Raw genomic sequence first — 15,277 nt, forward strand, 5'->3', positions numbered from 1 at the left:
AGCCACGTCACTCAAAATAACCGAACCTTCAGTCCTTCCCAAGGATAATTAGATTGGCTGAGGCTGTGCAAGTAAAGCACATCATTCAAGTGCTAGGAGAGCCATACATAAAGAATAGGAATCAGGCACAAAATGAGGAACACATTCACCCAGGGAACATGAACAGCTTTTCAAATTTGTAAAAAAGTTCTTTCTGCAACTAATTTACCATGAGTAAATGCTGGCAGCAACGTCTCAAAACAATTTTAAACACCTAGTGAAGTATGCCTGAAAAAGTAAACTTCATACACAGTTAAAATGTTCAGAACCTTAAACCCATACCAAAACTTAACTAGCAAGTGATAAATGCTTTAAAACAAGAAACAGAGCTATTTCTCAACTCAAACCGACTTAGTTTTCACAATGAGCAATTTGCCAACAGTAAGGGGGAAAGGGAAGTGACCAACCCCATTTGCTTAGGTTAAGATAAGGAGCTTCACATTACTCTCACTCTCCTTTAGCCGCTCAAAGCTCCCAGTGAGAATAAATAGCCTGAAGCATAGAAGAGGAAGAAGAAAAAAAAAAGATGGTTGTAACAGACAACCCAGTTCATGGCTGAGGATGTTTCCCATCCTCTACTTCCAACCCTTAAAGAACATGACAGAAAGAGGTAAGTGTGACTTAACTTATTACTGTGTTATCAGTAAAGTTTCTCCTTTGCTTTCCCAGTGACTAGAAAACCTTCTTATTTCCTGCAAAGAAAGAATGTCTAATTAAGCTTTAGGCAGAGTTTTTCTTGGGTTTAATCACCTAAGGTAACTGCTGCCTTCTGGGAAAAGCAAATGGCATAGAGAATAACCTAAGATTCTTGTCCCAGTTTGGTCCCATCTCAGCCCTATCAGTTGTCTCTTACAAGACTTTGTGTTTCATTTTCTGACTGAGCCCTAAGAGACTACATGGTGCTGCACAGGGTACCCACCATCTTTTTCCCTTCTCCTCAATGTTTTGTTGATGATGTGTCTCTTGCTAAATGTTATCAACACATTCCTGTTTAAGGACTACTTTTCTCTTTTACAGCCTTCCAGAGAAGTCATTCATTTAAATATTTCTCATATGGCATCACCAATGTTCATTGTCACCTCCTTGCTTTTAGTATTATAAAAAGAGCTGAACAGTGATCTGCAGGCAGAAAACTTCAGAATAGGGTATATGAACAGTCTGAAAAATGTTTCCTTTTCCACCTCAAACGCAGGCAAATTGGATTAATTGGGCCACATGCAGATCTCTCTCCTGATCTAGTCACTAGTGTCTATTTACGATTTATGGGGAGAATAGCCACTTCTAGGGCACAAAGAATACGTCCTGTTTTAGTCTTAGGTTAGGACTACACTAGACACTAGCTCCAGTGTTTCACCACTGACTATATACATTTCTAGACTTACTCCCATTGTAGACAAGTCACTATGAGAGGGAGAGGTGTGCTAACTGAAACCTAGGTCACCAGCTCTCAGGCTAAACCTTTGCCTCAGGATTTGTGGGAAACACAACATACACCTCTAAATGATCCAGTACAGCTAAGCATAAACTTTTCCCCAAACTAGCTCGCACCTCACTTGTAAGCTTTGTCAGTTCAAATGCCTCCAAAGCCTCAGCCTGAAACATGTTAAAGTAAACCTTTTCTACTTAAGAAGCCAGCCCATGGTGGAACAAGGATCAGCACAGCTAAAGTAGTGAACATTAAGACCTTGCATCTCCCAAAGAAGAGCAGAGCAGGATAAGCTGGCATACTAGCAGCCTGTCACATGTATCTGCTAGGCTGCAGCAGGTCATGGAGGGACTGTGGGTGCCAGATAAGGGCTTCTGGGAAGGAATTCTCCCAGGAGATGCACTCTTTCTGCCAGGAGTGGACAGCACTGATTCATCCTACAGCTCCAAGGCATTAGTCCAAGCAATTGACCTGTTGCAGGTTTTTTTTGGGGGGCACAGGACTTAAGGGAAACACTAAAGCCCCTCTGTTGACTTTGATGCATTTAGATGCAGACAGCCTTTCTTCACCCTGGTTCATTTCTTTCAGGAGCAAGTAAGCAAGCAACAAAAAGCTTCCTTTTGATCACTCAAGAAACCCCAAAGCAGGGCTGTGTTCAGTGGGAGATTCAGGCAGGTCAGTCTCACAGAAACTAAAAAGGGCAAGTGCTCATGGCTGCCTTCCGGAGCGTTGGGTTGGTCTCTGCAGATAAGAGATGTCAACAGGTACGCAGACATATCCCATGGAGACAAGACTGCAACTCCTGGAGTTGAATTAAACCTTCACGAGAACTCATTTTTAACCCATGTGAAAGTTTGTAAGGTCTCAGCTTGCCTGCCAGCAGTACCTGAGCAAGCCAGTTTGACTGTTGGGCTATATTTGCACAAAATCCACATCTTTGAACTGCAGCAGTGGGGCATCAAACACTGCAGCAGTTAGATTATTTGTTTCAATCCGGACATCATCAGCACATTGCACAATGCTTACAGCCACTTACCTCTCAAACTGAGTCACTGTAAAGGCAAAACTGGACACACGCTGTATCTGAAGCACAACATCATGGCTTACACCACCACTGGGGCCACAAAGACAAATCTGGGTTTGGGTTCATTTCGAACTGGCCTTGTATGTAACCAGCAACAACCACCTCCAAACCTGACCTGCCTGCACAAGAATAAAACCACATGATTTGGTCAATGTACTGCTCATTTCTGGAGCAAAAGAAACTACCAATATGGTAGACACAACCAACTTTATAAATTTTCAATCAAAAACTACATTTGTTTTCTACATACTCCATTCTGCTTACTGCCATAGAGTCTAAGCACTTTACAGTCTTCATAGACTGAATGGACAAACTTTTGGCCTGTTGCAAACTGTGAAAATCCCAAAAGCCAGACAGGATAAAAAAGTAGCAAACTGAAAAGTCCTAGCCTGAGAAAGCTGAGCGCTACACCCTGACACATCGGCTCCATCAGCTAGGCAGTACAATTAACCCAGAAGTTGCTAGCAATGAGAAGTTAACAACTCAGGCTATTCCCATGCTCTGTAAGTCCCCATACCAGCAACAATATTCTGCATGGAGGAAGAAGGGAATCACCCACCACCATTACGTTCCTTTTTACTCCATCCCAAGAACTAAGAGTTGAGGTCAGAGGGAAAGAAGTCCACAAGGAAAGCAAGCACTAACTCATTTACTCTGCATTGCATGAGCTGAAAAGTAATACAGACCCCACCTTTATAAAACCCTACTACATGGCTATTGCTTTGAATAAGATGTGCCACACTCAACCACTGAAGAGAAAGGAGTCTGCAGGAAATACTTAACCAAATGGTCCTTGCTAATGCTCGAGATCGTAGATGTGCAGCATTTGAGATCAAACTTGTGGTCTTTTCAGGGGAATACCCAATCTTCCTGCCTGCAATAAAACAGAGGAAAACAAGCTATACTAAAAAAGTGAAATTTAGCAAGAAAAATAGAAAGATAACTGAAAACTGACTGTACAACTGAAAAAAAAAAAACCAACCAAACAACAAAACCAGCCCATTCATACATGCTAACTGTGAGTGCATAACACCTGGCACTTCTCTTGGACAGAAAAGAAAGTACCACTGTTAACATTAGTTATGTTCGTGATTGATGCTCGCCAACAGCATCATATGCATAAGCTATTGCACTAAAATGGCAAGAATGATGCTGGATTCATCACAAAGGACTTTATAACAATGGTAAGAAAAAAATGCCAGTTTAGTCATTGCTTATCCTAGGAACTAAGGATGAGAAATGACAAAGTTACAGACACCTGTGCCTCATACCACTCTATTACACATCATGTAACATACATTTTATCATCCTTATGACTATGCAATGTAAACTAGACTCCAACAATAAATTGCTTATACACCATGCATATAAATTCTCATGAAAACGTCTTATTTTCCACGTACTAACACTTAATGCCTTGCACTGCGTGTGCTGCAGTGTAAAAGGAGGTCTCCACACCATCATATATAATTTGCATACTAATAGTAACGCTACTGTTTGTACTTAATTTAAAAGCAATGACTTTACGACTTTAAAGTAAAATTTAACAAATAAAAGACCAAAATGGCTTGCCAAGTATTTTCCCAAGAGACAATAATGATATATACAAGCACTAACACCCGCTTAGCAGCTCATCTCAGTAGGGGCCACTTGGAAGTTAAGCAGAAACTAATTCGAAATCACACTGTATTATGAGTTCACAGATAACTGTATAGATTTGAAAATAGATAAAGCAAACATTATATAAACTGACTCATAAGCCTTGTCTCAGAAGACAGCTGAATTATGCCTAACGTGGCATCAAAGCAGCTATGCATTCCTCCCACTCTTAAAAAGTTTGACTCCTGCACTGACAGTAAAGGAACATGGAACAGTTAGCGTAGAGCTATTGCCACTTGCTCCCAAAACACACTGAAGCAAATAGCTTTGCTTAACTCCAGTACCGAAGCCTTAAAAATTACAGCCAGAACATACAGTCTTAAGAGACAGTATTATCTAGAAATAATAAAGAGATATTAGCCATAATTCCATTTATATCTTGTAGCTAGAGCAGAAATCAATGCATCATCTGTATGAAGCTGAGCTTCAGTTGAGCTCAGAAAACATTTCATTTTGACATTCCAGATGACAAAACCTGATATATTACAAGAATTCACCCTTCCACCCAAATAATACATCTCTACACAAAAAAAAAGCGCCAAACAACTTGACAGTTGTTATAGTCACAGCAGAAAACAAGACTAAACCTTCCTTTTAAGCAAAGAAAAGTCTATTTTTCTAAAGAGAAAAGAAAGAGATACAACTGCATCTGAATAACAGGTTTAAATTTCCGAGCACGTTTTAAAGAGGGAAGATTGTCCTTTCAACAGTCTTTTCCCAGACATGCCCCTACCGAACCTCCACTGAACCTACTTCTGGAGGGCAGCAGGCTCACGGACACGGCTGCAGACACAGCCAGGCTGCGGGCAGGAGAGAGCTCTGGGCATTGCTCAGCCCATCTTCCTCTCCCCACTAAAAGTCAACCTCCTCTCAGACATGCACATAAGGCAGCTTCAAAAGGCACGTTCCCTCACGACCAACCACACTAGAAGAAACCCTGTCAGAAAGCACTAAGGTACTGAGACCTTGCAGTCCTGTAACACTACAAATGCCGACATCAATGGTACATGGAAGTATATTCAACACTTTCCCAAAGAAAGACTGTCTTTCCCTCAGCTGGTTACACTACTGCCAATTTTAACCTTTCACACTATAAATTTTTTAACCTTCAACCTTTCAGAGGTCCCAGGCTGATTTGTTATAGAAAACCCTCAAATGAAAGAGCTCTGGCATACCCACTAATGAGGTAAGAGTAAACTGTAGAGCAAGTTTGCAACTGGCCTGCCCTGAATGCCTCTGCTTTCATCCTGCACTACCTTCCTGAATTTTCCTGGCTTGGCAAGGTAGTCTTATTTTTTTTATTTTATTAAATGTCTCTGTTTATTAGCTTTATTCCCACAGAAAGCTCAGCCCTGAGATGGGGATGGTTTGGTTTCCTTGCTAAGCCTGAAGTCTGTTAATTCAATGCCTTATTCCTAGTAGAGAGAAAGGAAAGCTTCCCCACTCCACACTCTTACTGATCTGCCCACTGCAGGTCAACTGGAATGGCTCCATTAGAAGATGAGTTAGCTATAAGAGTTGCTTTCAAAATACCTTCTATTTGTGTTAAGAACCTATTAAAAAAAAATGCAGCTTCAGTGGTAGGGACAGAAGAAACACTACATCTTTTTTGTAACTAAAAGATGATATTAAATTTGAAAGCCAAAACAAAATCTCCCTGTGAATTTATGCCAATGCACATTACCCTACGCATAGGGTTACTAGGCTGGATTTACTCAAATCAGCTAATCCGCAAATCATGAGGAAACACTGGAAGCACAGTGCTCAGTGTAGCCAAAAGAACAACTGAATCCAAGAAAAGAGGCACCTGGGAGTATTTCAAATAACCACACCTAAACTGACCATTTTTAACAGGGGTGAGGCTGAAGAAAAAACTGCTCTTGCGGGATCGTTTCTGCAAAACTCTGCGCTGATTAACGACTAAAATTACCTGGCCCTGAAGACGTCCCGTGCCACGCAGCCGAGGTGCTGCTGCTGCACAAGCTACCCTCGCCAAACCTGCAGGACGCCCCGTCGCGACGTGCCGGCCCCTGGGTTTAAGTGCAGAGCAGCTGTTCTTAGGGTTGCACAGCCAAGAAATGAGATGAGGGTGTTCAGGCCTAATTTTGTAGCTCCGTTTTGGTCTTGCATCAGTGAAAAAAAAACACCAAAGCGCTGAGGCTGACAAGCAGCGCGGCTGAGTAAGTTTCCCCTCTCCCATTACAAAATAAAGACTCTAATCTTCACGTAATGTCCATCTGGTCTGAAGCACAGGCCACAGCACACCTCTCACAGCACCTCTTCACTTCTCAGTTGTTCGCAGAAATAATTTTATTCCTAGTCTATGCTGAAGCCAGCAGAAGATAAATTGGCAAAGATGAAAAAAAAACACAAACACAAACAACCCAGGTATTATAGACCATTTGTTCAGAGTTACTCCCACACTCGGGTATCTCACAGCCATGGTTCGACTGCGCTATGGTGGAAAAATCTTCAGTTTATGCTCTCACCCACACAGGGTCTGTAACACCATAATCTCTGAGACACAAAGTAACGCTTGAGCTTTTCAGTTTGAAAAGTCACTTATGTATCACATTTCACACAGAATCACAGAATGTTAGGGATGGGAAGGGACCTCAAAGGATCATCTAGTCCAATCCCCCTGCCTGAGCAGGACCACCTAGATCAGATCACACAAGAGCGCATCCAGGCGGGTTTTGAACATCTCCAGAGAAGAAGACTCCACAACCTCTCTGGACAGCCTGTTCCAGTGTTCTGTTACCCTTACTGGGAAGAAGTTCTTCCTCATGTTTAAGCGGAACCTCCTGTGTTCCAGCTTATATCCATTTCCCCTTGTCCTATCATTGGATGCCAGTGAGAAGAGCCTGGCTCCATCCTCATGACAGTCACCCTTCACATATTTATAAAGATTAATGAGGTCCCCCCTCAGTCTCCTCTTCTCCAAGCTAAAGAGACCCAGCTCTCTCAGCCTTTCCTCATAAGGGAGATGCTCCACACCCTTAATCATCTTTGTGGCCCTGCGCTGGACTCTCTCAAGCAGTTCCTTGTCCTTCTTGAACCGAGGGGCCCAGAACTGGACACAACATTCCAGATGCGGCCTCACCAAGGCAGAGTAGAGGGGGAGGAGAACCAAGAACATTTCCTCAAGAACTAATAAAATAAAATGAAAAACTACAGCTTTTCTTGAAGACTTCCACACTTTAATGACAAACGTTTTCCGAACTTTTGTAGTTAGCGTACACTACAATGCAAAAATTTTGCCTTAATCAGTTCAGTGAGAATTTCAGTCACTGAAAGCAAGCCGTTTATTAAAAGTCAAACTGGTTTGGGATTCTTCCAAATCAGAACTGTTTTTTTTTCCTGTCTTTAGATCTAATTCTTCCCTCCGGTGCTGCTGAAGAAGCAAACAATTTATTGTAGTACCTCAAATACAAATTTCTTTTCAGGTAAATCAGACAGCAGTACACTACTCACAAGCACACATCGGAATTCTCCCATTCTTAATCCCTGCCACGTCTCTGTGCTACATCAGGCTATAAACAAGTAACTAGAGACCAAGGAGACATCATTAAAGCAGTACACCCAAGGCCCGTTGCAATGCGCATGTGGAATAAAGCCTTCATTTATTTATACTAAAATTTGTACTAAAATTTTGCCAGTAATAGCTTGTATTATCGGTTCAAAGACTGGAAATTTGTTGAACAAGCTGCAAGAATATCATCTGTGCTTCACCTTAAAACTTATTTCACCCTACAGTGTATCTGGACAACCAGCAAAAGAATAGGCAGTAAACTGCTTTGTTCAGCTCTTAATATTCTGGATATTTTTTTCCTTTTTTTTTTTTTAAAAAAAAAAAGGTATTCTCTTGCAATAGCTTCATTTATTTTAGACATTTTTCGTTGTGATCAGTACACCCAGAATGTCACATTGTTTTCGTCAGGAATGGGATCAGACTGTCCTCAACCAATGGAGAGTTGCCATTCCCCTAGCATCTTTCCATCTATTCACATCTTGACTCTGATTAGGAACCTGAATAGGAAATCCAAATGGATAAGAAAAAAACAAACAGCATTTGAGAATATTACCTGATTTATCTCCAAGCAGAAACCAAAACATTTATGTATTCCCACAGCAGTTATGTGCATCTGCATCCCCGTGTATACAGCCTCCAGGGAGCTCAAATGAGAGTAACAGACAGGAGTGGCTCCAAAACAGAGCAGTAGGCTGGGAAACAAACCTGGAAACAGAAGTCCCTCAATGTTCTCGCAAACAAAGCCTGACCAGCCTTGCTAAGGCAGTTTAAGACTGCTGTCCCATCCCTCTACCAACTATGCCCGACACAGAAGTGGCAAGCTAACAGTGTGCCTACGCTTCCAGTCACTGTCCAGCATTAAGCGCTGGACAAGGCCAATATGCCAGGACGAGGAAGGCAAACGTCAGGGAACAGGGACTGTTCGGAAGGACGTTTTGCCGGCTTGTCATTGAGGTGATCATCTCCAGCAGAAAGAAGGGCAGACAGCTCAGGAGAGGGACCTGAGCTGCCTGTCATACCAGTCACTGTCAACCGAGGCTGCTCACCAGAGGAACAGACCGTTAAGAAGATGACTGTTAAGAAAGAGACTGTTAAGGGAGAAGGAAAGGAGGGGGGAAAAGGAGCATGAGGATCAGCAGACGACTAGGGACGAGTACATGGGGGAAAGGGAAGCAGGCAAGACTGAGAATAGAAGAAGTAATCTGAAGCTGCACAGAGGAGAGACGTTCATCCCTCCAGTCTGAAAGCACAGATAGACATGTCATCGGGAAGAGGGAGAGAAAAAAAATAAAAATCACACTACAACACACACACTACAAACTTATCTTGCTCATTTGGGGGGGGGGGGAAGGGGGGGGAGAACATTTTAGGTTAAATTTTTAAGTTCATCCCGATGCTCAGCAGTCAGAGCAGAACACAACACAACAATCTGAGGGACTGAAAATAATTTTCCATGTATTCCAAGACAGCTACGCGCTTTCTAGCTGTTTTGCTTTTGAATACACACGCTTCGTAACACCAGAAGGAATCACTCCGTTACAAATTCAGAAACGTGACACGAGCTTTCCGCATGTGGCGTTTCCCACGCCACCCAGACGATCGGCGCCACCTCAAGCTTGTTTTGTTATTTTCGGTAAAATCAGAGGAGCGCTTCAGACCCCAAGGCTTGCCAAAGTCGGCAGGTGCACGTTTCGATCCCGTCTGTTAACGCGGGCTGAACTACGGGCACCGGGGGCAGCGGCGCCCCGCGCCGCGCTCGGGGCTCTCCGCACCGCCCGGCCGGGAGCGCCCACCCGCCCGCGATCCTCCCGCCGCGGCGGCGGGTCTCGCCGCGGGGCGGCGCGGAGCGGAGCGGGAGAGGATAGGATGGGCTGGGCAGGGCTGGGCAGGGCGAGGCAGCACCGCACCGCCCCGTCCCGTCCCCCCCGCCCTCCGCTCGCTCACCCCCCGCCGCGGCGCCGTCCCCTCACCGCGCTTACCCGCACCGGGCACGTCCACCCGCGCTCCCGGGCGCGGTGAGACCCCGAAGCGCCGCTCCGTCTGGGGCGAAAAGCGCAGCAGTCCGAGACCGTCCTCGCCCCGCCGCCCCGGGACGAGGCAGGGACGAGGCAGGGACGAGGGGGAGCCGGGCGGGATGGAGCCGGCGGGAGGTGACAGCCGCCCCCGCCCTCCTACCTGCCTGGGCGGCGGCAGCGGCCGCACCTCCCGGCTCCGCGCGAGCCGGACCGCGCCCCGCCACAGCCAATCAGCAGCAGCCGCAGCGCCCCGGCCCGCCCGGGCGGTGTGGCGCGGCCACGTGACGCGCCCGGGCCAATGGGCAGCGCGGGCGGGAGCGGCCCCGCGGGCGGCCGCAGGTGCGGGCGGCGGAGCGGGCGGCGTGAGGCGGCGTGAGGCGACCCGGCCGGCGGGAGCGGGGGCCGCGGGCGTCGAGGGGAGGGAGCGGGGAGCTGCACGGCTGCTGGCGGGGGCGGAGCGCCCGTTGGCAGGAGCCAACATGTCACTTGCCTCGCAGGAGCACACACGTCTAGGCACTGGAACAGGTTGCCCAGAGAAGTTGTGGATGCCCCATCCCTCGCAGTGTTCAAGGCCAGGTTGGATGAGGCTTTGGGCAACCTGGTGTAGTGGAGGGTGTCCCTGGCCATGGCAGGGGGGTTGGAACTAGATGATCTTTGAGGTCCCTTCCAACCCAAACCAGTCTATGATTCTATGACACCCAGAGATTGCCTAGGCCTGCTGAAGCAGGGTCAGCCAGAGCACATTGCTCAGGACATGAGTTGCATCTTCAGTATCTCCAAGGATGGAGGTTCCACAGCCTGTCTGGGCAACCCGTTCTGGTGTTCAACCATCCTCACTGTAAATAAACATTTTTCACGTGTTTAATGAAAGTTCCCTGTTACTGCAATTTTTGCCCATTGCCTCTTGTCCTGTCACTGGTCACCACTGAGAAGAATCTCACTCCACCTTCTTTACTCCCACCATCAGTTATTTATACACATTGGTAAGAGCACCCTGAGCCTTCTCTAGGCTAAGCAATCACAGCTCCCTTAGTCTTTCCTCCTACGTCATGCTCCAGTCCCTTCACCATTTTCATGGCTTTTGATCATCTTCGTGGCAGTAAGTGCTGTAATGAATGACATCACTTGACTTTGCAATCCAGTGCAAGGAAACAAGTCTCACTCACCTGCTCAACAAAGCCACTGGCCTGCTGCAATACCCACCCTTAAATGTTATGGTGGATCCTTGCTCGTGCTCTGGCACTTACTCTTTAGCATCAGCCTCTCTATGTGGTTCATATCCATTTGTCTTCTTGCACTCAAATGCAGGTCGTGTGCAAGTAACAGCATCTGTGAAACCACTGTTTTTCAGCTGTTTCTTTCTGGGCAGGACTGTGGTCTTGGACAGTGCTGTCTCTCTTCAGCCACGGTCATAAGAGCTATCAATGCTGTCATCTTCATCTCAAAAATACAGACCTGACGCTCATGCATTGTTGTGATTATGATCAGAAAAATGAATAAGCACAACGGCAAGTCGGGAACCTCCCATCTCCTGCTAATTCCACTGCTGTTGAAAAGGCAGAATGACTCAGGCTTTTGTTCATTTTTCTTAGCCTTAAAAAAAAAAAAAAAAAAGCAAACCCAACCCCAAACATTCAAATTCTCTCTAAAAGAAAGAAGCCTCATGTAGCCAGTACCCCACTTCCAACACACCTCCTGTGCTTCGTCCTTTAAGGAAAGATTTTAGAGCTTTTATATCAAACGCAGAAGAGGCCAAACAAAACCAAACCACAGCTAGACTAATGAAAGAGAATTGTAGTGTTTTCTTGAGATTCTTAGTTTCGTTTCTAACATTATTAATGAAAATGCAGAATTAATGACTATTCAGTAGTAGCAACATGGCCAAGAATGCAGCAGAAGAAACGTGGTGTTCTTTCCTGATGAGATGTGGAACTCAGGTGCACAAACTCCAAGTGTAGATAAGAGTGCTACACAATCTTTTTTCTGTTCCTCCTGTCATTTCATTTTCTGTCTCTTCATGCATATCTTCCTCTTAATAACGACAGCAGTGGGAATTTTTAAAAAGCAAAGGAATTCAGCTGAGGGAAGAGGAGAGGCAGCGCAGATATTCACATTTTGGCTGACCAGAATGAGGATGGAGCTTCATCTGCAGCAGCTGCCCTCTTATGGCTCAGCAGCTGCGGCATCAGCCCGGGGTTTAGTGACACACGGCTAAAGACTGCCATTTACAATTAAAGCACAAATTCCGCAGAAATTCATTCTGCAAGTCCTTCTCACTTGCCAGATCTTTAGATTCATGTATAGTTAGTAGCTGCCTGGGGTTTAGCAGCCATCTAGAAAGCAATAGCAAAGGGAAAAAAAACAACCCTCTTCACTGTAGCTGAGTTAGAATTGACAAAAAAAAAAAAGCAGTCTTGAAAAGGAACATTATTACAGATTGAAGAGCTTTGCAGTTCTTCCAGATCTGTGGTGCTTTAAATGGAAAGCAACAGAGAGACTTCCCTGCACCACTTATGACAAGTAGAATTACGTTACAAGAATAAAGTTGTTTGGTTGCATTTGTACGTTAATAAAAATGGTACAAAGAAACAAACTTCAGCAAATTTACCATTTTTCTGTACTAGGATCTCAAAAAAACTTCTGAAGGTTGCAGATCTACGAGCAGGCTGCCCTAGTCAGCTTCCCAGTGCTGTTGACAGACAAATGTACTTACAAATTTGGGGTTCGAAGTCGCCAGAAATTGATTTTGATTTTCTCTCAAACTCTGTTAACAGAGTTCTTCTGTTTGTCATGTTTTGAAAGAAATAATGTTATAGGGGAAATCATGTTTTTTCTAGCTTACTGCATGAAACAAAAGTTAAAACTAAAACATCCATGAAAGGAGAGTGAAGTTTTAATAGAAGCCGCCCGTGCAGGTTGGACGCAAACCTACAGATATACATAACAGTAATAAAAAGTTGGTGAGTAAGGAGCTACGTTCATACCTTGTAGCCATATCACTTTCACAAGTGATAATTTTTAAGATGGAATTAATATTAAATTGAGGTTGCAAAAAAACTATGGGGAACCTCCATGTTGTGCAAGTGGAATAGCTACTGAGAGACCCTCCTTGCCCGTAGTAGTGGTAGGAGAATCCATCTTCCTCCATTGGAGCATCTTCCAGTGCTCTTATGCTCAACTACTGAAAATGCTGTCTCGTTTCCAGTTGGAATTCGAAGCTCTGAGCATCATGTGTTAAAAAGCAAGTTGTTTCCTGGTATATTCTTATGGTAATTGTTTAATTGTAATTTTGTTCAGCTCTGGAGTCCCCAACACAAGAAGGACATGGAGCTGCTGGAGTGGGTCCAGAGGAGGGCCACGAAGATGATCCGAGGGCTGGAGCACCTCTGCTATGAAGACAGGCTGAGAGAGTTGGGGCTGTTCAGCCTGGAGAACAGAAGGCTCCGGGGTGATCTTATAGCAGCCTTCCAGTACTTAAAGGGGGCCTACAGGAAAGCTGGAGAGGGACTTTTTACAAGGGCGTGTAGTGATAGGACAAGGGGCAATGGATTTAAGCTGAAAGAGGGCAGATTTAGATTAGATATAAGGAAGAAATTTTTTACTCAGAGGGTGGTGAGGCACTGGAGCAGTTTGCCCAGAGAAGTTGTGGACGCCCCATCCCTGGAAGTGTTGAAGGCCAGGTTGGATGAGGCTTTGAGCAACCTGGTGTAGTGGAGGATTTCCCTGCCCATGAAAGAGGGGTTGGAACTAGATGATCTTTGAGGTCCCTTCCAACCCTAATCACTCTATGATTCCATGATTCTATAATATTCTTTGGGTAAGGTTCATATTCCTGAACACTCCATCTCTTAGAGTGATTTCTTTTGGTAACCCATTTCAATTTTTCAATAAAGATCGATCAGAACTTGGGCATTGTTCCAGCATCAGCCACACAAGAGGTAAACATCACCTCTTTACTGATCCTTAGTATTCTCCTTTTAAGTGAGGCATAGAGCTGACATAACTCCTTCATAACAGCAGTTACATCCTTTACTGACAGTTTTGTCCTTTAAAACTTCTTCAGAATCACAAATTTCTAGCATGTACTCCTCTTTTCTTTATGGCTGTGGTGTTCTCTCTATAGACTGAATGTTCTGAAGTACCTTTTAATAATACAAAAAAATAAATCCAAGAAGCTCATGCTTATGCCATCTCGCCACTGACAGCTGTTTAAAGTTTGAACCAGCACTTACCCAATCTGATACGTGCTTATTGGCATTTTAATGTGATTAATTTTCTTATCTGAACACAGTGCAGATGTTACATGTAACTTGCGGTTATTTTTATGAGCCAAACTTGTAATCTAATTTAAAAACTGATTTATAAATGTTAGAGATACTCTAATTCCCTTTAAAATACTAAGTAATAATTAGGCTTCAAATAAACCCATGCTTGTTTTTACTGTCAGTGGTTAAAACAAAGACCTCGCTCTGACAGCCAGCAAATATAGTAATCGGATTCTTGGACAATTCCCACCCCACAACACTTGCAGTTACCTCTCTGTCCATTTTAAGCTCTGAAAAGAAATAATAAATTGCCTTCGACACTTGTAGTCCATGCTTTAATTTATTAGATTAATCCTGTACCAGTCTATTCTCTTTTGCCCACCTGTGGCAAGATATCTATACGGATCCTCTCGTCTAGTCCTTTTGTTAATGTTAGCACAGCATCCCTTTTTCTTGGTATTTTGATCACAGAATAAAATCTTTTCAGCTATCATGTTTCACCCTCATTTATGGAGCGTCTTTTCTTGTTCCTGGAACAGCTCCTGTTTCTGAGAGGAGTAGAGGGGAAAAGAAACCTTCAAAGGTTTCCAGCTCATTCTTGCATGCAAAGCAAAGGAAGAGGGACAGGCAGACTTCATTCTGATAAATTCCAGGTATTGTTTTCTAAATGTTATGATGGATATAAAGCAGCTTTATTCCAGCAAAACTACTCGTGAGTCACAGGCATTACATCCTAGTTTATTTTACAGATTACGGTTCTGTCATACTTCAGCAAAATAATCCGCAGTGCCTGCCAAGCCCAGCATCAGTATGTAACAACACAAAAACCTGCTCCGTGTCACTGCAATTCGATGAACTACATACAGCATGTAGTTCAAAGCCTTATCAGAGCCCCATGTTCGCCTTCTGTACTTGATAAGCCACAGCAACTGGTGGAAATTGTGAGTATGCCTAACTGCCCTGAGCAGCAGCTGTTCCAAGTTACATATACTTTACAGACTGAGAAACAGGTAAACCTAATTTGCTTGTGCTGTACAGGTTCTGTGCTGCGCAGAGAAGCTGTTCTGCAGTGGAAGCCAAGGCAGTTGTGTCTTTCCAGGGGCACTATGGAAACAGAAGGAAGGACCCTAAGTTCAGTTCTGCCTTCAGACATAAGGCTTACAAATGCTCACAGACCCTTGCACTGAAATTCAAGTGTCCTCTGTAAGGAACTGGCTGCTTTGAGGCTGGAGGGAAGGAAATCATTCCACTGGAAGC

This window comes from Tauraco erythrolophus, chromosome 2 (assembly GCF_009769465.1).
Source record: "Tauraco erythrolophus isolate bTauEry1 chromosome 2, bTauEry1.pri, whole genome shotgun sequence".
NCBI classification, from domain to species: domain Eukaryota; kingdom Metazoa; phylum Chordata; class Aves; order Musophagiformes; family Musophagidae; genus Tauraco; species Tauraco erythrolophus.